Source organism: Crocuta crocuta, unplaced genomic scaffold (genome assembly GCF_008692635.1).
Source record: "Crocuta crocuta isolate KB4526 unplaced genomic scaffold, BGI_CrCroc_1.0 scaffold112, whole genome shotgun sequence".
Classification (NCBI taxonomy): Eukaryota; Metazoa; Chordata; class Mammalia; order Carnivora; family Hyaenidae; genus Crocuta; species Crocuta crocuta.
In genome coordinates, this window is record NW_027528818.1 from 6,184,277 (window position 1) to 6,210,612 (window position 26,336).

At 41.5% G+C, this 26,336-nt stretch overlaps 1 long non-coding RNA gene and 1 pseudogene across 3 annotated transcripts in view; one reads left to right on the top strand and one right to left on the bottom strand.

Moving 5' to 3' along the window:
- Nucleotides 1-21,902, top strand: part of LOC144224813 (uncharacterized) — a 37,292-nt gene extending 15,390 nt beyond the window's left edge. The window contains exons 1-4 of one of the 3 annotated variants that reach the window (XR_013333150.1): nt 337-630; nt 3,754-3,852; nt 4,795-4,862; nt 21,722-21,902. This is a non-coding gene — a long non-coding RNA (uncharacterized LOC144224813). Of the gene's footprint in view, nt 1-336; nt 631-3,753; nt 3,853-4,794; nt 4,863-21,721 lie in introns of those variants that run through there. The other 2 variants (XR_013333151.1, XR_013333153.1) reach the window with 2 other exon arrangements.
- On the bottom strand, nt 6,970-7,155 carry LOC144224812 (metallothionein-1F pseudogene; annotated as a pseudogene).
- Nucleotides 21,903-26,336: the final 4,434 nt, after the last annotated feature.

Below are 26,336 nucleotides of genomic sequence, written 5' to 3' on the forward strand. Positions count from 1 at the left end.
AGCAGACAAGCCCTAGAGGGAGACGCGCAAGCGACGGCAGCTCAAGCAGCAGCCGCACGGTCTGCCGCCGGCCGGCGAGAGCTGGAGGGTAACCGGCGAGCGCAGCGCGCTGACAAAGCGGGCGCGACCAAGTGGGGCCAGGAGGGGGGGGATCCGTGGGACGGTCCCCCGGCGCGACCAGGCTGACGTTCCCCGACTCGGAGTAATACTATTTTGAAAGGAAGAAGATCTTCGGCTCTTTGTAGGGCGGAGGCTGTAGACGATCTAAAGTGATAAGTATTCGTTAGGGTGTTTTAAAGGGATGAGCCTCCCCTTCTGCTGGCTGGAACGGAAGCGCCCAAAGGCTGAGGGGCCAGAGACCGTTCAGGGCTGTCTGTGGCCCTGGGGACACGTGTGTGTCCAGGTGAAAGACAGCATCTGTATGCGTGTGTGAGTGTGTGAATACAGCAAAGGGCGTCCGCCTCCTGTCCCTTCGGAAGCGTATGTTTCTTTAAACGAAATTGAGCATGTAAAGCACCGACTATGCGAAGGCCATGATGGATAAGACAATGTCCCTTTCTTCAAGGGTGTTACACTCAGGCAAAGGGGACAGAAGATGGCAAGAGAAATCAGACTATAAAGCTCCACGAGGTAGATGAAAATCAGTGCCACAAGATCCAAAAGCTTGGCAATCGAGGTTATAACAGGCTTGGGTGTTCTAGAAGGTTTATTAGAATTGGCATTTGAGTTGGGCGATGACTAGGAGGTCTAGAATTTAACACATGTTGAATTGGGGAGGGGCGTGGTGGTGATTTATACACGAAGGAAGTAAGCAGAAAGCCCTGTTGTATTTGGGGATACAACTCCTCTTGGTTACGTAGGATGGAAGCTAAGGAGTACGAAGACAGATGCTTAGACAGGTTATGGTGTAGATGGCAGACTTAATTTTGTAGGAAATGAGAGTGGTTGATGTTTTGTAAGCTAGGCAAAGATATGATCAGGGTCTTGTTTTAACTGGAGGTCATGTATTCTTGGCACATGTAAAGGCAGGAGAGAGGGTGCCTGTATAGCTCAGTCTGTTGAGCATCCCACTCTAGATTTCTGCTCAGGTCATGATCTCATGGTTTGTGGGATGGAGCCCCTCATGGGGCTCTGTGCTGACAGTGTGAGCCTGCTTGGGATTCTCTCCCTCTCTCTGCCCCTCCCCTGCTCGCACTCTCTCTCTCACTCTCAAAATAAATAAATAATCATTAAAAAAGAAAAGAAAAGGCCAGAGAGAGCAGACCAGCTGAAATGAAAGATATTCTAGATCTGCATCAGGTACTGGAAAAGAATGGAGGGAAGACACTTCTCCAATCGGGCTGGAAATGACTAACCAGGAATGAAGGGGTGTAAGGGGGAAGAATATCCAAGACTGGGTTCCTCCTTGAGTGACTTATGAGCTAGAAATGTTTTCTTGTTGGTCTTCCCATGATTTTGCTGATTCTCCTGTCTTACGCAATTGGAAGCTTTTCATTAGCAATAACATTCAAAATACTTTTCAGGCGAGGGTTATATATCACCCAGAAGGTATGGATGAGTCAGCTGGCAAAAATTGATCACAACTCCAGGAGGTAATCTCCTTAGGAAGTCATTAAGCTCTCTTGGCCTCAGTCTCCTTCTCTATAAAACATAGAATCATACCTTAGTCATTACGTGAAATAAAAAGTGGTAATAAAATCAGCCCATAAAACGTGTTCTGCAAATATAACAAAATGTCGACTTAGAATCTAGGTAATGGGTGTATGCGTGTTCACTTACAATTATTTTTCTTTTCCATATGTTTGGAAATACTTGTAATGAGTGCTGGGGAAATGTACTTTGACAAGTTAAAATTACTGTTCAAATATAAACTGTTACCATTATAAGGAATTCAGAGGACAATTCTATCCTGAGAATGGGTCAGTAGTATTACTTAAGATGTATTAAACACTGTGTACTTTAAGCAATCAGAAAAATATAAAACTTACTCATTTCAAAAATTCATTCAGTAAACATCTGTTGAGTACATACTCTGTGCCAGGCTCTACATTAGGGCATACGATAGTGAACTGAACAGTCCCTTCACAGTTTAGTGGGTGAGACATTGTATACACACAAATATAATTATCCAATAATAAATATTGAATCAGGATATGAACAAGATACTGTGGAAATAAAGAGGGTACCTAATTGCCTGGAGAAATAAGGAGAGGCTTTTGGAACAAGGTGACTTCTAAGCAGGAAGGGATGAGGGATGATATCCACCGAGAACAGCAAAGGCAAAGAAAGGAGGGATAGCAAGTACCAAGCTTTGATAAGGCTTCAGTGCAGGGTGCCCATAAGGGAGTGGCAAGAGATGAGGTGGAAACTATGGGCAAGTACCAAAGTGTGAAGTGTTTTCAGAGGAGTTTGGGCTTTATCCTGAAGGTTCTGAAGAACCTTTGAAAAAAATAAGCAGAGAGCTTGCCCTATCAAGGTTGCATTTTTGAGAGATCTTTCTGGGTGGCTCAGTCAGTCGAACATCCGACTTCGACTCAGGTCACGATCTCGAAATTCATGAGTTCCAGCCCCACGCTGGGCTCTCTTCTCTCAGTGCAGAGCCTGCTGCAGATCCTCTGTCCTCTTTTCTCTGCCACAGCGGACTGTGCTCGCTCTCTCTCTCTCAAAAACATTTTTAAAAAAATGCTAAAAAGAGAGAAAGATCTTTCTGTCAGCAGTGTGGAAGATGGACTGAAGATCAGGGAAGAATAAGAACAATGCAGGTAAGGAAGAGCATATGCTGGTTCCGATCTCTGGAGGAAGGGCATGCCGTGTGCGTGCATGCACACACACACACAAGCACACGTGATTCCGATGCACAATGCTCTTCCTCTATCAATGAATACATTAGGGGCAGCGGTGGAAAAGAGAAGGGTTTAAGAACTGTGAAGGAGACAGAAACCATACGGTTAAGTGACAGATTAAATCTAAGGGTTGAGGGAGGGAGGAGAGGACAGAGTCTAGGAATGACTTGGGTGACTGGGGAATAGCAGCACCAAATAAGGAAAACAGGTGGAACACCAAACACTGAGTTAAGGTCAGTGATGTGTCCGTGGAATTCCCAGGCGGAGTCACTTTGTAGACAAGTGAAATGGTGGGCCTGGAGGTCACAGTAGGGTCCGGGCCAAACACTCTTAAGAGCTCAGGAGTTGAAGCCATGGATGGTGACATCACCCACAAAGAGTCTTTTCAGTGAGATGAGAAAAGGGGTGAGGATGAAGTCCCTGTGAAGGAAACAGTACCTTTAAGGATTGGTTGAAGGGAAAGAGACTTGAGGCCTGGTCAGAGGAGAACAAGAAGACAATGGTGTCTTAGCAGCAAGGGGACAGATGGGGCACATGGATGGCTCAGTTGGTTGAGTGTCTGACTCTTGATTTCTGCTTGGGTCACAGTCCCAGGGTTGTGTGATGGAGCCGTGGTGGGCTGAGAGTGGAGTCTGTTTAAGATTAGCTTTCTCTATCCCTCTGCCCCTCTGTCTTCCTGTTCCTCCTCTGCTCATGTGTGCTCCCTCTCTAAAATAATAAAATATATATATGTGTGTGTGTGTGTATATATATGTGTGTGTATATATATATATGACATATATATATATATAGGGGACAGTAAGTTTCTAGAAGGATGTAGCAGTGATAAATGCTCCCAAGACATCGAGGTGGGGACTGAATCCTCTGAATTTGACACTTAGAAGGTTGCCCTTTAGCTCACTATGAATAGTTGCAGGTAAGCATGGTGATGGTGGAAGAAACCAGACTGCACTGATTACTGGGACTGGAAGGCTGGAGACCGATGAAAAACAATGGGATAAAGCCCCAGGTGAGCCTTTGTTTTTCTCATAAGATTGGAGCAACCTCAAAATAGAAGTAGAGGAGAAGGAGTCCAATACACGTAGGAGAAATTGTAGTTTTTCTACTGTTGAGACTTCCTGCTTAACACTACTGTTTGCCCAAAGGTTCTGCTAGTTTCTCTATTAACATCAGCGGTCTGAAGCAAGGCGACATAAAAAGAGCACACATACAGGCTGGTGGGCAAGAGAAATCTCTCTTTCTCTCCATTTTTTTTTTTAAAGTAATTTCTATGCCCAACTTGGAACTTATTTTTAATAAGTAAATTATTTTTAATAAGTAAATAACTAAGGGGCGCCTGGGTGGCTCAGTCAGTTGAGTGTGGACTTTGGCTCAGGTCATGATCTCACGGTTCATGGGTTCAAGCCCTGTGTTGGGCTCTGTGCTGACCACTCAGAGCCTGGAGCCTGCTTCGGATACTGTGTCTCTCTTTGCCCCTTCTCAGCTCATGCTCTGTCTCTCTCTCTCAAAAATAAATAAACGTGGGCCACCTGGGTGGCTCAGTCGGTTAGGCGTCCGACTTCGGCTCAGATCATGATCTCACGATTTGTGGGTTCGAGTCTAGCGACAGGCTCTGTGCTGATAGCTCAGAGCCTGGCCTGCTTCAGATTCTGTGTCTTTCTCTCTGACCCTCCCCTGATCACGCTGTCTCTCTCTCTCTCTCTCTCAGAAATATATAAAACATTAAAAAAAAAATTAAAAATAAATAAATGTTAAAAAATTTTTTAAGTAACTGAATAACTGATATTGTCTTTGGTATATTTAAAAATGCCGAAAAACTCCAATTGCTTTCACTAGATTTTTATAGTTAATAAATTCATTTCAAAATCTATGTTAGACTCCTTTGGAAATTTCTCATTCATTATACGCTTTTTCTCAGAAGGTAACCCTTTTTTTGTAAGTGTCTTTTCAGAAGCTAGCTCATCAGGCATCCTGAGCCAGGAGAAATGTGTCTTTCCATCTCCTGCTGGGACTGCAAAGGTATGATTGTTCTGACACTCGTCACCATGATGATGCTGAGGCCTTACTTCCCACAAAATGTCCAGCACACAGCTGATGTGCACTGAGCTCACCAGGGGCACCAAGGCAGTTGGGTTCCTGCAAAATGTAGGACTACTTTGAGGAATAATTGCATTTGACTCAGTAACTCCCCACTGGTCTTACAAATTCTCTGAGAACTGCACTGCCGCCTGACCTTCCTTCTTCCTTTCTTCCCTTCCAGCTTTCCCTTTATCCTGACTCTGAACTTCTGAGCAGGACAGCTCCCTCAGCCTCCTCCAGGTCCTTTGTGTCTCCTTCACCGACTTTGCCCTATCTTTTGCGTGTATTAAATGCCAGTTCCCAAATACCACCACCAGCACCAAGATAAAACTGAATTTATGGCTCGCTGTTGCACAGGAGAATTACCACCTCAAGAGAGCTTTGTGGTGTCTCAAAGAAGGAAGGGCGGGGTCTGTTTTATCGAGATTTTGAAGTTTGGTTTAAGACACGTCCTTTGATGAGGAATGATATATGATAGTGATTTAGGACTGGTGGAAACAGCAAGGGAAGGATTAGGAGGCCCAGAGTCCCAAGAGTGTTGGTAAGAAAAATGTCGATACTTTCTAATAAAGAGTCTTTCTTTCTTTCTTTCTTTCTTTCTTTCTTTCTTTCTTTCTTTCTTTCTTTCTTTCTTTCTTTCTTTCTTAGTTTATTTATTTTTGAGAAAGAGAGAGACAGAGCGTGAGCAGAGAAGGGGCAGAGAGAGAGAGAGAGGGAGAGTCTGAAGCAGTCTCCAGGCTCGGAGCTGTCAACACAGAGCTCGATTTGCCTGACGTGGGGCTCGAAGTGGGTCTCCAACTCAGGAACAGTGAGATCATGACCTGAGCTGAAGTCAGACGCTTAACCCTGACTGAGCCACGCAGGTGCCCCAAGAGTTGATGGTCTTTCAAACAAATTCCTGGAATGGACAATAAAGTTATCTGCCGGAGGGGCACCTGGGTGGCTCAGTCAGTTAAGCTCCGACTTCGGCTCAGGTCATGATCTCACGGTTCATGGATTTGAGTCCTGCATAGGGCTCTGTGCTGACAGCTCAGAGCCTGCAGCCTGCTTTGGATTCTCTCTCTCCTCTTTCTGCCCCTCCCCTGCTTGTGCTCATTCTTTCTCTCTCAAAAGTAAATAAACATTAAAAAAAATTTTTTTTAAAGTCTCGTGGAATAGAAAAGCTATGCAAATGAAAACAATGGAACAGTAAATCAGGTTAATGTATATGTGGGAGTGGCTGGTTTCAGTTTCACAGTTAATTACTTCTTGGCATGTACTTCCTCGAGGACAGACACAGGTACAAACTTAAAAGCAAATTTCAAAAACCTTTCCTTGTTTTCTGTGATACAGTAATGGACACTTAACCTCTTGCAGTCACCCATGACCAGAAGTTAAATTTTAATCTCCTTTTCCGTGCAGGCTCAAGGAACTCTCAAGATTTCCTCTTTCTTCCTGCATCATAACATGATCCAAAGGTATTTCATGCTCTTTCTCATGGAAGGTCCGGTCCAATGATGCCATATGAAATTCTTATTTCCTGCTTCCTGTCCATGGACCAAATGTTCTTTTTCATGATTAAAATTAAAACATGGCAATTAGCTCAGAATAAAAAGCCCATATTTTATTCTTTAAAAGATAAGTACATGAAGCAAAAGATGTCTCACTTTTTTTTTTTAAGTTGCCAACTTTTAATTCCTGTATTTCATAGAAACAAGAATGTGGCAGACAGGCTAATATGAAAAATGTGTTACAAAACTGCAGGTGTAGGGCGCCTGGGTGGCTCAGTTGGTTAAGGGTCTGACTCCTTATTTTGGTGCAGGTCATGACCTCACAGTTTGTGGGTTTGAGCCCCGCATCTGGCTCCGCGCTAACTGTGTGGAATCCCAGAGAAAGGGGTTCTCTCTTTCCTTCTCTCTCTGCCCCTCCCCTGCTCACTCTCTGTCTCTCTCTCAAAAATAAACTTAAAAAAATACTTTGCTATATAAAAAGAAATAAAATAAATAAAATAAAAGTGGAGGTGTGTGCCTGTTGCCCTCTCTCCATCTGGAACAGGCTCTCCCCCACATCAGGCACAGCAGCGGCACTTATCAGCTGTCTCCCGGCAGATGCAGCCCTGGGCATACTTGGCACAGCCCATGGGGCAGGGGGAACAGCAGCTCTCCTTGCAGGGGGTGCATTTGCACACTTTACATGTACAGGAGCCCAGGCGGGTGCAGGAGTCCCCGGTGGGACAGAAGCAGTTGGGGTCCATTTCGAACCAAGGTGAGGACAGAGCTCCAAAGCAGGTGACACCGGAAGACACTGGTGCGGGCTGGAGGTGTGGCCGATTTCTCATTATTTTTAAAGAGCATTTATAGTATTACTGAAATCTTCAGGGGCGCCTGGGTGGCTCAGCCGGTTGAGGGTCTGACTTTGGCTCAGGTCATGATCTCATGGTTCATTCGTGAGTTCAAGCCCCCCCCATGAGGCTTGCTGAGCAGAGCCCGCTTTGGATCCTCTGTTTCCTTCCCTCTGCCCCTCCCCTGCTCTCTTCTCTCTCTCAAACATAAATAAGGCTTTCAAAAAAAGAAAAAAAAAAAGAAATCTTCCAAGCTTTAGGAAGGATGACAATCAGTATATGTAGTTTATCAGTTTGAAATCGTGTTCAGCTAATAAGAAACCTGAAATAACTGGATTAAAACAAGATAGTGCTTTCTTTTTTTTCCTATGTAAAATAGCACCTAAGAAGGCTGTCCAGGGTTGGTGTGATATATGGTGTTTTTTTTTTAATTTTTAATTTTATTTTATTTATTTCTGAGAGGGAGACAGCATGAGCAGTGGAGGGTCAGAGAGAGAGGGAGACACAGCATCTGAAACAGGCTCCAGGCTCTGAGCTGTCAGCACAGAGCCCGACACAGAGCTCGAACCTATGAACCGTGTGATCATGACCTGAACCGAAGTTGGATGCTTAACTGACTGAGCCACCCAGGTGCCCCTCCCCGCCCTTTAAAAAAAATTTTAAATGTTTTTAGGTGTGGTCTATGTTGACCAAGAAAGAATTCACTGACAATATAAGCACACAGGCACTTATTTGGGCAATTAAAATTGCAATTCAGGAGACACAGAGTCAGGTGACTTGTGTTCTGAGGAAGACAAAGAAAGGGCAGTTATGAAGAAAAAAGGTCATGAATGCAGTTCTCATTTAAGAATTCTGTGCAAAACAGCAGTTGAAACTAAATTAACTTGTATGGTGGGGTTAATACGCAAAAGAGGGATTGAAACTTGTCCTTGAGACTGGAGGGTGTTATGCTAAGCAAAATTAATCAGTCAGAGAAAGACAAATATCATGACTTCGCTCATATGAGGAATTTAATATACAGAACAGATAGACATAAGGGTAGGGAAGCAAAAGTAATATAAAAGCAGGGAGGGGGACAAAACATAAAAGGCTCTTAAATATAATCTTTTATACTATATTTAGTATAGTAGTTACACCATAAGCCCACTAAATGTGGGAGAGGGGGATGGCTTATATGGGTAAGGGGCTTAAGGAATCCACTCCCTAAATCATTGTTGCGCCATATGCTAACTAACTTGGGTATAAATTAAACAATAAATACATTAAAAATAAACAAATAAAAATAAAAGAAAAAGTTCATGTCAAAAAAAAAAAAGAAAGAAAGAAAGAAAGAAAGAAACTTGTCCTTGAATGGAGTTAGCTCCTTTGGAAGTGAGAAATGTGACCGATTCAGGTATCCTGGCAAGGAAGGAGTTAAACCCAGGCTGAGGGCCTGCTGTTGGCAAAACTTCATCATTCCTTTGATGAGGACTTGCATAAATTCTTCCTCCCTCATGGCCTCCTGACCCTATTTAAATGAAACTGTAGCTAGGTTTGTTTGCTCCATTTTGAAATCTCCTTTTACATCTCCCCACCACCACAGATTGTGATTCCTTCTATCCTGCTCTGCCATCCACTGAACAGAGTTTCCATCCTTCAGGTTACCTCGTTGTACAAGATAGAGGTGTTGGAACCATCATGTTCACATCATAGGCAGGAAGCAGAAGGAAAACAACTTTCCTAAAAGTCCTTCCAACAGTTTCCATGTATATTAGTCATCTGGCCACACCTGTCTGCGGGGATTAGACATGTGGTCTTCTAGGGGCGCCTGGGTAGCCCAGTTTGTTAAGTGTCTGAGACTCTTGATCTCGGCTCAGGACACAATCTCATGGTTAGTAAGTTTGAGCCCCGCACCTCCTTCTTTCTGCTCCTCCCCCACTTGTACTCTGCCACATGCTCTCTCTCTGTCTCAAAATAAATAAACATGGAAAACAACAGCAACAAAAGAAATGTAGTCTTTTGGCTGAGCACATTGCCTTCCAAAAAGCAAGAAGGGGTGCCTTGGTGGCTCAGTCTATTAAGTGTCAGACTTTGGCTCAGGTCATGATCTCCTGGATCATGGGTTCAAGCCTTGCTTCGGGCTCTGTACTGACAGCTCAGAGCCTGGAGCCTGCTTCAGATTCTGTGTCTCCCTCTCTCTCTGCCCCTCCCTCACCCACCCTCTGTCTCTCTGAAAAATAAATAAACATTTATTTAAAAAAAGAGCAAGAGAACCTGAAATTAGATTGGCAGCTAGCAGTTTCTGTGCATATGAGAACTGAGAAATACAACTTAGGGTTGCCTGGGTGGCTCAGGTGGTTAAGCTTCCACTTCAGCTCAGGTCATGATCTCACGGTTCCTGAGTTTGAGCCCCGCACCAGGTTCTACACTGATAGTACAGAGCCTGCCTGGGATTCTCTCTCTAGCTCTCTCTCTCTGCCACTCCCCCACTCATGCTTTCTCTGTCTCTGTCTTTCTCTCAAAATAAATAAGTAAATAAATAAACTTAAAGGAAAATAAAAAAAGAAAGACTAGTAGGTCCTATTTTCTAGAGTAAGGTAAGGTAGCTAAGGCTGAGTTGGATGACTATGATTGATGTATATATTGGGTTTCCTTGACAGGTGCTTCTGGTCTGACTTCAGTTTAGATTTGTGACTTGGACTGGGCCACTAGGTAACCTCTGTTTTGTGGATTTCCATTTATGAATCAAAGTAATTATATCACTCCTCAGTATAAATGTAAATTGGTACAACTTCTTGAAAAAAGCTATTAAATGGTCACATTCTTTGATTCATTCATTTTAAGTCTTAGGAATCAGAATTGATCTAAGGAAATGATCCTAAATACCAAAAAGCTTGGTGTATAAATATATTAATCTTTTTCCCATTTACTTCAGATAGGGGTAAACTCTATCCGTCCAGTGATGGGGTAATGGTTAAATATACCATGATACCTCGATTGGCATTAAATGATGTTTATAAAAACAACTTAATGTGGAGATATAGAGAAATGATTATAGAGTTAATAAAAAGACTATAGTGAAATATTATCAGAAGAAAATACACTGAAATATTAAGAGTGATTATCTTTGAAGGTCGGGCTCCTCCTTCCCCTACTAGGAAACATTTTTTTAAATTTTCTTGATTGGTCATCTATTTATTTTTTATTAAATTTTTTTTAAAGTTTATTGATTTATTTTGAGAGACAGAGAGCACAAGCCAGGGAGGGGCAGAGAGAAAGGGAGAGAGAGAATCCCAAGCAGGCTCCCCACTATCAGCGCAGAGCCTGATGTGGGGCTTGAACTCAGAAGCTGTGAGATCATGACCTGAGCTGAAACCAAGAGCCAAACGCTTAATGGACTGAGCCACCGAGGCACCCCTTGATTGATCATTTATAGACTAGGTAAAAATAAGAAGTGAACACAGCTACTGGAGACTTGATTTACTGTTCTAGTGTGAGTACTGGGTAATTGACTTCTACAAAGGTTAAACTCCCATTGTTATGCATCTTTACCTTTCTGTATATACAAAAATCTGCCAGAAGTTTTTCACAATTGCTCCTGCTAATCATCTAAGTTAACTGAAATTGTACCAGATTTTGACTATTTGGTGCTGAGGAAAAAGAGAAAACCAGCACTTCCACTGATGGAGTCCAAGCTCTTTTAGTGTCACAGGAAGAACTTTCAGAGATCATCTGCACAATTTTTTTTATTCACAAATGAGAAAGCTGAGACCCATAGGTTTAAGATGTTAATACCTAAACAGGGATTCGGAGTTAGGTTTACAGATTTTCTAAGAAATCAAGCCTCTATAATCCAGCCAGAGCTTTGTGATTCAATTCCCCAGTACTGGCTGTAATGTAAAAAAGAAAAAAGATAAGCTGGCTGAGAATGCTGATGGTAAGGAGAAACAGAGTGACTGGCTGTCAACTGGATATTTGGACAACATCTGCTTGAAAATATAAACAAAGAGGGGCGTTGTTAAGCATCTGACTTCTGCTCAGGTCATGATTTCATGGTTCATGGGCCTGAGCCCTGCTTCTCTCTCTGCTCCTTGTGGGATTTTCTCCCTTTGTGTCCGTTGCTTGCTCGCTTGTACCCTCTTCTCTCTTAAAAAGAAAAGAAAAGAAAAGAAAAGAAAAGAAAAGAAAAGAAAAGAAAAGAAAAGAAAAGAAAAGAAAAGAAAAGAAAAGAAAGGAAAGAAAATATAAACAAAGAGACTATATAGGGTTTTAAAAACCAGTTTTATTGAGATAAACACCATATAGTTCACCTATTTAAACAATTATTTAAGTTGAAGTTTTTTAAATTTTTAATTTTTTAAAAGTTAGTTTATTTTGAGAGAGAGAGTGAAAAAGAGAGCGCACAAACAGCGGAGGGTCTGAGAGAAGGAGATACGGAATCCCAAGCAGGCTCTGCACCATCAGCACAGAGCCCAATGTGGGGTTTGAAGTCATGAACTGTGAGATCATTTCCTGACCTGAGATCAAGAGTCAGATACTTAACTGACTGAGCCACCCAGGCGCCTCTACGGTACAGTAGTTTTTAATACGTTTGCAAGACAGTGCAACATCACAACAATCAATTTTAAAATATTTTGATAACCCTAAAAAGAAATCCCATAGATACTAGCAGTTACTCTCCATTTCTCTGCAAACTTCCCATCCCTGGGCAACCATTAATCTGTTTTCTGTCTCGATATATCTGCCTCTTGCAGACATTTCATGTAAGTGGAGCGTGTCAACATGTGGTCTTTTGGGGCTGGCTTCTTTCACTGGGCATAATGTTTTGAAAATTCATCGCTGTTATAGCATGGATCAGTACCTCATTCTTTGGCATGGCCAAAAAACATCCTAAGGTTATATACTACATGTTGTTTACCGTTCGTCAGTTGGTATATGTGAGTTGTTTCCTCTTCGGCTATTATGAATAATGCTGTTGTGAACATTTGTGTACACGTTTTTGTGTGGACATATGTTTTCCTTTCTCTTGGATATACAATATAAGAATAGAATGGCTGAGGGGCGCCTGGGTGGCTTAGTCGTAAAGCGTCCGACTTTCGCTTAGGTCATGATCTCGCGGTTCGTGGGTTCGAGCCCCGCGTCGGGCTCTGTGCTGACTGCCAGCTCAGAGCCTGAAGCCTATTTCAGTCTGTGACTCCCTCTCTCTCTGACCCTCCCCTGCTCACACTGTCTCTCTCTCTCTCTCTCTCTCCTAGAAATAAATAAAAAACATTAAAAAAAAAAAAGAATAGAATGGCTGAGCCATATGGTGACTCTATATTTAGCCTTTTGAGGCACTGTCAGACTGGTCTTCGAAGCAGCTGCACCATTTTACATTCCCACCAGCAATGTAGGAGAGTTTCCATTTTCCCCTCCTTAGCAAGCACTTGTTATTTTCCATTTGTTTATAGACATCTATAGTGGATGTGAATTGATATTTTATTGTGTTTTTGATTTGCATTTCCCTAATTAGTAGTGATGCTGGGGGAAATGTTTATTAAGATTTTTGTGCCCATTTAAGAAAATTGGATGATTTCCCTTGTTATTACTGAGTTATAAGAATTATTCTTATATTCTAAATAGGAGGCCTTTATCAGATATATAATTTTCATATACATTTTCCTATTCTGTAAGTTTGTCTTATCAGTTTCTTGATGGTATTACTTAAAGCACAAAATTTTAAATTTTGATTAAGTCAAACGTATATTTTTATCACTTGTGCTAGTAGTGGTTTTGTGTCTAAGAAACCATTGCCTAACCCAAAGTCACAATGATTTGCCTCTATACTTTTTTCCTTTCTTTTTTAAAGTATTTATTTATTGAGAGAGAGAAAGAGAGAAAGAGAGAGAGAAAGAGAGAGGGAATGAACAAGGGGGGCAGAGACAGAGAGACAGAGAACTAAAAGCAGGCTGTTTGCTGCTGGTGCAGAACCTGATGTGGGGCACAAACCCACTGAGTCTGAGATACAACCTGAGCCAAAATCAAGAATCAGACACTTACCCGACTGAGCCACCCAGGCACTCCCTGTACTTTTTCTAAGACCTTTGTAATTTTAGCTTTTACATTTGGATCTAGGATTCCGCCCCGCCCCCCCCCCTTTTTTTTTAGTAATCTTTACACACAACTTGGATAGGGCTGGAACTCACAAACCTATGATTAAGAGTCATATACTCTTCCAACTAAGACAGCCAGGTGCCTCTCTATGATCCATTTTGAGTTCATTTTTGTATACGGTGTTAGGTAAGGGTCCAGCTTTGAATTGTCTCGGCACTCTTCTTGAAAACCATTTGACCACAAATGTAAGGGTTTATTTCTGGACGTTCAATTTTATTCCATTAATTTGTGGAATTCAGTCCTTTTGCCAGTGCCAGACTGCCTTGATTACTGTAGCTTTGTGGTAAGTTTTGAAATTAGAAAATATGTGAGTTCCGAGTGGTGAGATCATGACCTGAGCTGAAGTCAGATGCTTAACCGACTGAGCCACCCAAGTGCCCCAAAGGTTGCAGTTTTAATATATGTCATCTTAAATGGTTTTAAGCAGCGTGCAATGTTTGGTATTTTTTTAAATCACCATTGCTTTTAGATGTTCTAAAACTGATTCATATTATCTTAATCATTCTTAAGATTTAGCAGTGGCCTGGATTTATTATTGTCCTTTAATGTTTGTTAATGATTAATTGCTTGTGTAGATTTCTGCAAAAGATGTTTCAATGAGTTAATATTTTAAAATATTTAATATTGTCACTGTTATGAGACAACGTCAAACCAGACAATATTCTCATTTGAAAACAAAATCAGTGTAGAAGTATATGTTAAATACATCATAAGGTATTTACTGAAAACCAGAAAAATAAAATTATAATAAATTGTGAAAGTTTAATAAAAAAAAGAAAGTACGTGAGTTCTTCAACTTTGTTCCTTTTCAAAGTCACATTGGCTATTGTTGGTTCCTTGAATCTCTTTTTGAATTTTAGGATCAACTTAACAATTTCTGCAAAAAAGCCAGCTGGGATTTTGATAGGAAATGTGTAAATCTGTAGATCAATTTGGGTAGTGTTGCTATTTTGAAAATATTAAATCTTCTGATCCATAAACGTCAATATCTTTCCATTTGTTTTGGTTTTCTTTAATTTCTTTCAACAGTATTTTGTGGTTTTTAGAGTACAAGGACCATTTGGTTTTGTGGAAACATCAATAGCTTTGCAATCAGTCAGGTCTGGATAAGAATCCCAATTTTCCCCCTCAGAAACTGAGTAACATTGGGAAAGTTATATAATTTCATGAAACTCTTTTCTTCATCTGAATAATGAGAGCTATAGTACCTATTCTACCATTAGTGTTAGGGTTAGATGAGATAATGAAAATACCCTTAGCAACAGGGTCTAACACATATTCAACAATATTAATATCTTTGGGAACTTCCTCATAGATTAAATAACCCCCCTCCTTTCCTCCCTCACTCCCTTCTTTCCTTCCTTCCTTTTTCAAAGTAGTCTCAATGCCCAACATGGGGCTTGAACTCATGACCCTGAGATTAAGAATCCCATGCTCTACTGATTGTGCCAGCCAGGCATTCCTCATGTTATACTTTCTGATTGATTGATGTCACTGTTTTTGTGTGTACCTGTATTTACTTACTTATTTATTTAAAATTTCTTTATTTTGAGAGACACAAAGATAGCAAAAGTCAAGGAGGGGAGGAGGGAGGGAAGGAGAGAGAGAGAGAGAGAGAATTACAAGCAGGCTCCATACTCTCAGTACAGAGCCCGATGGGGGGAGAGGGGGCACTCAAACTCATAAACCATGAGTTCATGACCTGAGCTGAAACCAAGAGTCAGACAGTTAACTGACTGAGCCACCCAGGCATCCCTGTGTGGACCTGTTTTTTAAACTGTTAATTCCCTATCTACTCTTGTCTATTTTCTGCACCATGGTAGCCAGACCAACTTCCTATAATATTGTTTCCAATTATATTATACTCTGTTGAATAGTCTGCAGTTTTGTCCTGTTACTTTCTCTATAGTGTCCAAACATCTCTAACTTTCCAGGTCTCACACTACTCAGTCAGCCTTCTATTCAGGGTAATTTTTTCTCTCTAGAAATTGGACCAGAGATCCTATGTTGTATAATAAAGCAAAGATGCCATCTTGGGCTCTCTGCCACAGACATCTGTTCCTCCATCCCAACAATATGTGCCCAACAAACCAGGTTTGGATAATGCAGGCTGCTAGACAATCAAGAACATTCTATCTTTTAGGCTTCAGTTTGCTTGGTTCTCTTATTAAGCAGAACTCCTCTTTACTGATAGTGAAGAAAATAGAAACTGTCTCAGTTATATAGACAGTCAACAAGATGAGAAATATAGAATGTTAAAACCAATAGCCCAAAGCCAGTCATTCAAAGTATAAATAGAGAAAATATTGCACTGTAATTATGAATATAAGCAGGATAGAATCCTTTTCACTAGAGTTATCAGTCCCAGGCTGATAGAATCCCAAGCCTACCGTGGCAACCAAAATTTCTTTAAATCCCCAGTGTCCATCAGCCAAACCTATAACAATAAACAACAACAACAACAAAACCCTATAACATATCAATTGGTTTAATAACCATGTGGGTTCAACTTCTTTGGAGGCATTTTCAGGAGAATAAGAAACCAATTGTCAAGTTTTTCTCTAGATATCTAAGACTAATGCAGTAGGCTTAGAGGGAAGTGTGATTATTTCAGTACAAACTAATGACTTCTTGGGGCCTAGATATTGACACAGATCCTCTTCATAATGGACTCGTGTATAATAATAGTCCTCCCACTCAGAGCTCCTAGTTACTTTAGCTTGCAGTTTGTTCTGAGCATGTACCCAGTTCTGAGTCTTGCCCTAATAATATTTTTGCCAATCTAAAACAATCATTGTTATATTTTTATATACATTTCTCTTTGGCTTCTTTCCCAGTTAAGGAAATGTGTGCCTCAGTCCAGTCCTCATCTACCAAGCTATGTGTCATCAATTCTAAGATATGCATTTGCTTTTCTCTTTTTCCTTTTACATGTTACCACCTTGGAATTTGAGACAGTTTTTTAAATTCAGTGGAATATTTACATTCATCAGAGGTGTAATTCTTTTTTTTTTTTAATGTTTTATTTATTTCTAGGAGAGAGAGAGACAGCGTGAGCAGGGGAGGGTCAGAGAGAGAGGGAGTCACAGACTGAAACAGGCTCCAGGCTCTGAGCTGGCAGTCAGCACAGAGCCCGACGCGGGGCTCGAACCCACGAACCGCGAGATCATGACCTAAGCGAAAGTTGGATGCTTAACTGAGTAAGCCACCCAGGCGCCCCTTCAGAGGTGTAATTCTAACCAACCTATTCCTAGATCTTTTTTGAGATCTGTTTTTTTTTTCCCACCTAAAACTGACTAGGAAGTTTATGATTTTCCTGCTTTATGCTAAATCCTGATTGGGTGAGTTAGGCCCAACCAGCCTAAGCCGTGTCAGTAACAGGCTCATCATAAAACCAGAGTCTTGGATCCCAAAAGATAGAACTTGTATGACTTTCAGGAAGTTCTTAGACATTTTTCCCCCCAATGTCTAAATATTCTGTGTTCCAGTGTAGCAAATGCAATGGCCCCAATCTTTCTGTTTGGCTTACATGTCATTTACAAGAGACCAAGGTATTAGAAAGTACAATTTCCCACGTCTAAGATTTCAGATGCTCCCACCCCACTCTCCCTTTTCCCCAACCAATCACCTCAAAACCTATATGTTAACCTTAAGCAAATGATGAGGTTTTGAAGTGATGGGGGCTGAGAGCTGACAGACAAGAAAGAATTGTGGAAGATATCTTTGGTGCAGAAAAGGTGATTTTATTAAAGCTCGGGGACAGGACCCGTGAGCAGAGAGAGCTGCCCTGGCTTCCTGAAGAGTGACTGGTTATGTACTATGGAGTTGGGGGAGATAAAGTCAAGAGGGAGTTTCTTAAAGGGATTCTATATGCTAAAGAGGATTTACAGATCACTAGAGGCCTACCTATTATCAAGCTAAGGTTGTTTTTCCCTCTAGCAAAGCATTATCATTTTTTAAATGTTTTTTTTTTAACTTATTTCTGAGAGAGAGAGAGAGAGAGAGAGCATGAGCAGGGGAGGGTCAGAGAGAGGGAGATACAGAATCTGAAACAGGCTCCAGGCTCCAGGTTCTGAGCTACCTCTCAGCACAGAGCCTGATTGGGGGAGGGGGGTGAGTGGGGAGTTAAGTAGGATGCTTAACCAACTGAGCCACCCAAGGTGCTCCTCAAAGCATTATCATTAAGATAGTAGGGAGTTCCTGGAGATTAGGCTATTGAAAAGATATTTGTAAGTTTATCAAGACTCTATCAGTTTAATCATGTTTTCTGTTTTTTTCCTTTGTTCTTGGGCATCCAAGAGTGCCTGAGGAATGTCACACAGATCTCACGTGGGGGTCGGGGTGGGGTGAGGTTGTGGCATGTCAGGTTGCCTCATGCTCACTCATCAAACTGACCAAGCTGATTTTTGTTAACATTAGAAAGTCTTTGAGCTACTTGTCCATATAAATTAGAAGCCATTTTTCTCATTATAATCAAACTTGGTATACTTTGATAAGCCCTTTTGTACCTGTGCCTTAAAAAAAGAAATGTTTTTTTAATGTATATCCTAAATCTTTCTGCTTATTTGCATACCTATCCATCAGAAGTCTGGAACCAATTTGATAGTCCTCCAAATTGTCTTCTTAAACTTCATTAGCTTGTATAATAATTGTAGGGAGCAAACACCAAAATTGGTAGTATTCTACTAAAGCTTTATTTAAAATTGAACCACAGCCTTTAAGCAGACACCATAATAGGATCTCATCAGCCACATGAAGCCCCATAATTAAAAGCTCCACCCATGAGTGATCCATTTGCAGGAAACTTTGGAAACTTAGCATCAAAGGAACTGTGAGAAGTCAGCCCACTGACCCAATCAAAGGAGGGATGGGGAGACTCAGAGCACAGTGAAGTGAGCTTTAATCAACTTTCTTGCTAGAGTGGGTGTCTGATGGACAGTCACACCTGGGGCAATTCGTCTCCTGGCACGCAGGTCTTTTCCCTGGTTGCTCACTGGCTGAGTACTACAGAGGTTACAGCCTTTCCTGGACGTTGCTGATGCCCATGTAAGGCAAAAAGTAGTCTGACTGCAACAAATGTACATTCCTCAAGGTGATGCAGACTTTCAGTCCCTCCTTTGTTCTTTGGCTCATGCTCATTGCAAAGCCCAAGAAAATAAGCCAGAAGAAGAAATTTGGGACTCCATTGTGTGTGTGTGGGGGGGGGCAGTTTGTACATATTTCCAGTGGGTTGTAAACCTACTGTTAACTGGACAGCACAGCTTTTAGTTAGCATTTCTGAAAATGAATCATCTCTCTTACTTCTCACAGGGACTACTAGGCTGTAAATGTAGTTACATGTAAATAAGTTAAAATGTAAACGAGTTAAAACTGTGTGTCTTCATCCTCCCCTAAAATAAATAAACATTATAGAAATTAAAAAAATAAAAGGACACCTGGGTGGCTCAGTTGTCTGTGCTGACAGCTCAGAGCCTGTTTCAGATTGTGTGTCTCCTTCTCTCTCTGCCCCTCCCCAACTCATGCGCTGTGTCTCTCTCTCAAAAATAAACATTAATTAAAAAAAAAAAACTGTGTGTCACAGGGCATTATTTATCAGAATTGAGACCCTTCCTGGGGTCCCTGGGTGGGTCAGTCCGTTAAGCATCAGACTTTGGCTCAAGTCATGATCTCATGGTTTCGGAGTTCCAGCCCTACACTGGGTTCTCTACTATCAGTACAGATCCACTTCGGATCCTCTGTTCCCCCCCAGCCCCCACCCCCGCTCTTTGCCCCTCCCCAGCTCTGCTTTCTCTCAAAAATAAATAAACATTAAAAAAAAAAAAGAATCAAGTCCCCTCCTTGCAAATCAGCAGATATTTGTTTTTTATCATTTCATTTCATTTATTTATTATTTATTAATTTATTAATCTACATGCAAGTTAGTTAGCATAAAGTGCAATAATGATTTCAGGAATAGAATCCAGTGATTCATCCTCTATATATAATACCCAGTGCTCATCTCAACAAGTGCCCCCCTTGATACTCTTCACCCATTTAGCCCACCCCACCACCAACAACCGCTCCATCAGTCCTCATTTGTTCTTTATATTTAAGTCTCTTATGTTTTGCTCCCTCCCAGTTTTTATGTTATCTTTGCTTCCCTTCCCTTATGTTCATGTTTTCTATCTTAAATTCCACATATGAGGGGCACCTGGGTGGCTCAGTTGGTTAAGCATCAGACTTCAACCTAGGTCATAATCTTGCCATTATGAGTTTGAGCCCCACATCAGGCTCTGGCTGACAGTTCTGAGCCTGGAAGCTGTTTTAGATTCTGTGTCTTCCTCTCTTTCTGCCCCTTCTCCACTCGCGCTCTGTCTCTCTCCCAAAAATAAATAAACAATTTATTTATTGTTTAAAAAAAATTCCACATGAGTGAAGTCATATGATATTTGTTTTTCTCTGACTAATTTCACTTAGCATAATACCCTCTAGTTCCATCCACCTAGTTGCAAATGACAAGATTTCACTCTTTTTGATTGCCAAGTAATACTCCATTGTATATATATATACCACATCTTCTTTATCGATGGACATTTGGGCTACTTCCGTACTTTGGCTACGCAGTGGTCAGTAGATAGTCTTTATTTTTTTTTTTTTAATTAAAAAAAATTCTTTAACGTTTGTTTATTTTTGAGAGGCAGAGAGAGACAGAGTGTGAACAGGGGAGGGGCAGAGAGAGAGGGAAACACAGAATCCCCAGCAAGTTCCAGGCCCCGAGCTGTCAGCACAGAACCTAACATGAGGCTCTAACCCACAAACCATAAAATCGTGGCCTGAGTACCCAGCAGATATTCTTAAACCTGTGTGAAATGACTGGGAAAGTATATTTTGTAGCAATAATATTACATAGGGACTCTATCCAAATAGGATCACCAGTCATTTTCCAACTTTTAAAAGCATGAGAACATTTTTATTAAAAAAAAAAAAATAAATTGGCAGTGTTAAAAAACAAAATAGAAACAAGCTAATTTTAAAGATCTAATTGGCATTTTTTTGAACTCATGATGTAGGGCTTGAACTCATGATACTGAGATAAAGGCCTGAACTGAGATCAAGAGTCTGACTGCTTAACAGACTGAGCCACCCAGGCACCGCTGGCATTATTAAATGATTAATGAATTGGGAAGCATCCCATCTATCAAGTAGAGGAGAGCTCCAGAGTTGCACAAAATAGAAGGTTTTAATAGGAAGGAAGGTGGGGCAAGAAAGTTATTAGAAAAAGAAAAGAAAGGCCTGTTTCAGGCAAGGTCACCCACCTTCCATTAAGGGGGAGGGCAAGAGGTGTTATTATGCAGATTACCTCATCTTCCCTTGGGGGATTGAGAAGGGTGGTGGCACCGATTACCTTATTTATGTTTATGGCAAAATTCCTGACTCATCCAGTAAAGACTTTAATTTCTGGGGAAGTTGAATCTGCAGTCAGGTTGGGTGTGACTTGGCCTGGATGGTCTTAAAAGTAACCAGAATGACCTGTACCAATAGCAAGTATGAGTTAATACTAACAAATACCTGTCCGCTTTTTAAATGACTGGACTGGCATTGTGGCTTATCGTGGATTTCTTGTGTGTTTGAGTATCCTGAATGTGTCAGCTTTCCTCCAGGTAACAGCATTATCGAGGACCATTTCACCCAATTCTGAAATCTGGTAATTACTCTTGCTGGATTTAGTAAATAAAAATGCAAGTGCTCAGTTAAATATGAATTTCAGATAAATAAAAAAATAAATTTTTTTAGTATAAGTATGTCCTGTGTGATATTTGGGAATACTTATACCACAAAATTATTTATTTTCTTTGAAATTCAAATTTAATTGGGCATCCTCTGTTTTATCTGGCAGCCCTACCTTCTCAGAATCTCCCAAAGTAGCACAGACTACTATTCAAGTTCCAGAATACTCTCTCTTTCTCTCATTTTGCTTCCCAGCTTCACATTTCTCAGTCTCCTTTGGAGTTAGATAGAGCCAGGTGACTAAGTTTTCTTTTCTTTTTTTAAAAATATTTATTTATTGTTGAGAGACAAAAAGAGACAGAGCGTGAGTGGAGGAGGAAAGGAGAGAGAGGGAGACAAAGAATCCGAAGCAGGCTCCAGGCTCTGAGCTGTCAGCACAGGGCCCGATGTGGGGCTTGAACTTATGGACAATGAGATCATAACCTGAGCTGACTTCGGCATTTAACCAACTGAACCACCCAGGTGCCCCGACTAAGTTTTCTAAAGGAATATAAGCAGGGCATAATATGTGCTACTTCTAAGCCTGGTTTATAAAATATCCCGTGCACTTTCCTTTAACTCCTTTCTTTCCTCCTCTCAGGAGCTGAACTGGCCTTTCCAATAATGGCCATAGTGACTTGGGAAGCAATGTATTAAAGATGGAGGAGACTCAGTCAGCCTGGACGCCTGAATAACTATGTGAACCAGAGCCCTCACCAACTTGGGATCTCTGCCCCTGAATGTTATTTGAAAAATAAAGAAGTCTGGTTTTGAACAACTAAGTTTAAAAATCCATATGTTAATGCAGTTTGCCTTACTCTAACAAATGCGCATATTTTAACCATTTTTCTCAAATCTAACAATGCCTTCTACCCTGTTGTGTGCTGGGACTGGCTTGCATTGACTCACAAGGGCCAATTGTGAGCATCTCTTTTGTTTCTTATCATTTATTTTAAGTTTACTTACTTTGAAAGAGAGAGAGCAAACATGCATGCATGCACGGGATGGGGGGAGAGGCAGAGAGACAGAGAGAGAGAGGAAATCCTGAACAGGCTCCATGCTGCCAGAGGAGCCTGACATAGGGCTTGATCTCATGAACCTCAAGATCATGACCTGAGCCAAAATCAAGAGTCAGACAGATGTTTAACCGACTGAGCCACCCAGGTGCCATGTGAGCATCTCTTTACAAACCCTGTTCAGTAACATCACATTGGTACCTTGAAAATAGCCATGGTGGGAATATTTACCCTGGGAAACGGGCAGATGTTACAAAATCAGGGCTTCCCCCACCCCAAGCTGTTTGTGAAGCATTTACCAGCACACACTGCCCTTACTTCACTGTATTTCACTAGTTCAGGCACTTACCAGCTTATACTTGGCATATTTCATTACCTCCTAAATGGCTTCCTTGCCTTTCTATTTACCTAAAAATCCCTTTTATAGTTCCTTGGTGACTTCAGGATTAGTTCAAATCCCTTAAGCTTCTCACTATCCAGTATCTTCAAAATTTGCCTCTATTTTTAAGTGTGCAGTTCTGAGTTTTGACAAATGTATACACTTCTATAATCACCAACACAATAAAGATGAGAACATTTCTAATTGCCTGAAAAGTTCCCTTGTGCTCCTTCCTGGTAAATCCTCACTCCCAAATCCTGACCACAGGCAACCGCTGATCTCTTGTTATAGTTTCAACTTGTTTTTTCTAGAGTTTTGTACAAATGAAATATACAATATGTTATTAGCATACTGCTTTTGTGATTCACTCATGTTGTGTGTCTCTTTTTTAAAAGAATTTTAAAGTCTAGTTATTTATTTTGAGAGAGAGCGAGCGAGCATGAGTGGGGGAGGGGCAGAGAGGGAGAGAGAGAGAATAAGCAGGCTCCATGCCATCAGCAAAGAGCCTGATGTGAGGTTTGAACTCACAAACTGAGATCATGACCTGAGCTGAAATCAAGAGTCAGATGCTTAACCAAGTGAGCTACTCAGGCACGCCAACCCTTTTTTTTAATGTTTTTTTTTTTTTTTAATTTTTGAGAGAAAGAGAGAGTGCATTGGCAGGGAAGGGGCAGAGAGAGAAAGGGAGACACAGAATCTGAAGCAGGCTCCAGGTTCTGAGCTGTCAGCACAGAGCCGGATGCGGGGGTTGAACTATCAAACTGTGAGATCATGACCTGAGCCAAAGTTGGATGCTTAACCGACTGAGCCACCCAGTTGTCCCCTCTCTTTCTCTCTCTTTTTTTATGTTTTTTTTTTTTAATTTTTGAGACAGTGAGAGAGAGAAAGAGAGAGGGCACAAGTAGGAGAGGGGCAGAGAGAGAGAGAAAGGGAGACACGGNAAGAAGTCTGGTTTTGAACAACTAAGTTTAAAAATCCATATGTTAATGCAGTTTGCCTTACTCTAACAAATGCGCATATTTTAACCATTTTTCTCAAATCTAACAATGCCTTCTACCCTGTTGTGTGCTGGGACTGGCTTGCATTGACTCACAAGGGCCAATTGTGAGCATCTCTTTTGTTTCTTATCATTTATTTTAAGTTTACTTACTTTGAAAGAGAGAGAGCACACATGCATGCATGCATCCACGGGATGGGGGGAGAGGCAGAGAGACAGAGAGAGAGACGAAATCCTGAACAGGCTCCATGCTGCCAGAGGAGCCTGACATAGGGCTTGATCTCATGAACCTCAAGATCATGACCTGAGCCAAAATCAAGAGTCAGACAGATGTTTAACCGACTGAGCCACCCAGGTGCCATGTGAGCATCTCTTTACAAACCCTGTTCAGTAACATCACATTGGTACCTTGAAAATAGCCATGGTGGGAATATTTACCCTGGGAAATGGGCAGATGTTACAAAATCAGGGCTTCCCCCACCCCAAGCTGTTTGTGAAGCATTTACCAGCACACACTGCCCTTACTTCACTGTATTTCACTAGTTCAGGCACTTACCAGCTTATACTTGGCATATTTCATTACCTCCTAAATGGCTTCCTTGCCTTTCTATTTACCTAAAAATCCCTTTTATAGTTCCTTGGTGACTTCAGGATTAGTTCAAATCCCTTAAGCTTCTCACTATCCAGTATCTTCAAAATTTGCCTCTATTTTTAAGTGTGCAGTTCTGAGTTTTGACAAATGTATACACTTCTATAATCACCAACACAATAAAGATGAGAACATTTCTAATTGCCTGAAAAGTTCCCTTGTGCTCCTTCCTGGTAAATCCTCACTCCCAAATCCTGACCACAGGCAACCGCTGATCTCTTGTTATAGTTTCAATTTGTTTTTTCTAGAGTTTTGTACAAATGAAATATACAATATGTTATTAGCATACTGCTTTTGTGATTCACTCATGTTGTGTGTCTCTTTTTTAAAAGAATTTTAAAGTCTAGTTATTTATTTTGAGAGAGAGCGAGAGAGCATGAGTGGGGGAGGGGCAGAGAGGGAGAGAGAGAGAATAAGCAGGCTCCATGCCATCAGCAAAGAGCCTGATGTGAGGTTTGAACTCACAAACTGAGATCATGACCTGAGCTGAAATCAAGAGTCAGTTGCTTAACCAACTGAGCTACTCAGGCACGCCAACCCTTTTTTTTAATGTTTTTTTTTTTTTTAATTTTTGAGACAGTGAGAGAGAGAAAGAGAGAGGGCACAAGTAGGAGAGGGGCAGAGAGAGAGAGAAAGGGAGACACAGAATCTGAAGCAGGCACTGAGCCACCCACTGTCAGCACAGAGCCGGATGCGGGGGTTGAACTATCAAACTGTGAGATCATGACCTGAGCCAAAGTTGGATGCTTAACCGACTGAGCCACCCAGTTGTCCCCTCTCTTTCTCTCTCTTTTTTTATGTTTTTTTTTTTAATTTTTGAGACAGTGAGAGAGAGAAAGAGAGAGGGCACAAGTAGGAGAGGGGCAGAGAGAGAGAGAAAGGGAGACACGGAATCTGAAGCAGTCTCCAAAGTCTGATCTGTCAAGGCCTGATGAGGGCTTGAACCCACAAACTGTATGATCATGACATGAGCTGGTCAGCCACTTAACTGATTGAGCCACCTAGGTGCCCTATTGTGTGTTTCTTTAGTTCCTCTCATGTTATTACTGGAAAGAATTCCATATATACTACAATTTGTTTATTCACTCACCTGTTATCAGACATTTGAATTGTGTCCAGCTTTGGCTTTTAAGAATAAAGTCCTTTGGGAGCTCCTGGGTGGCTCAGTCGGTTAAACGTCCGACTCTTGGTTTCAGCTCAGGTCATGATCTTATATGGTTTGTGAGTTTGAGCCCCACATGGGGCTCTGTACTGGCGGCTCAGAGCCTGCTTGGGATTCTCTCTGTCTTTCTTTCTCTGTCCCTCCCCTGTTCACGTTGTGTCTGTCTGTCTCAAATAATCTTAAAAAAAAAAAAAAAGAACCAGGTCCTTTGGACATGCTTGTGCTAGTCTTTGTGTGGACTTGGATAAATGCCTAGGAGTGGAGTTGCTGGATTGTGTGGTAAATGTACATTCATAAAAAACTAACAAATTATTTTTCAAGTGGCTCTTACCCAGGAAGACAATCTCATTATGAGCAGATAAGTTAGAGGTTGTTTTTAAAGTAAGACTATTTTCTCTTTTTATGGTAATACATGAATACAAGCTCACTTTGAGACATGTAATCATTCAAACAGAAGAACAGCCTCACTTCTGACCCCTCCTTCCCTCCCAGGTAACTCTTTTTTTTTTTTTTAAGTTTTTATTTATTTATTTTGAGAGAGAGTGAAAGCACAAGTTGGGCAGGGGCAGAGAGGGAGGGAGAGAGAGAACCTCAGCGCAGAGCCCGCCATGGGGTTTGAATTCATAAGCTGTGAGATTACGACCTGAGCTGAAGTTGGAAGCTTAACTGACAGAGACACTCAGGTGCCCCTCTTTTTTTATTTTTAAGTTTATTATTATTTTTTTTTTTTTGAGAGAAAGACAGCGAGGGAGGGAGGGAGGGGCAGCAAGAGAAAGGGGGAGAGAGGATCCCAAGCAGGCTCTGCGCTGTGAGCACAGAGCCAGAAGTGGGGTTCATCCCACGAATCTATGAGATCATGACCAGACCGGAGATCAAGAGTCGGTCGTTTAACTGACTGAGCCACCCAGGTGCCCCTCTCCCAGGTAACTCTTACTCAGTTTCCCTGGAAGGAGCCTGCCCAAGGCACTGGGGCACCTGGCCAAGTGCTGGGCCAGCAAGACAGAAGGGACGGG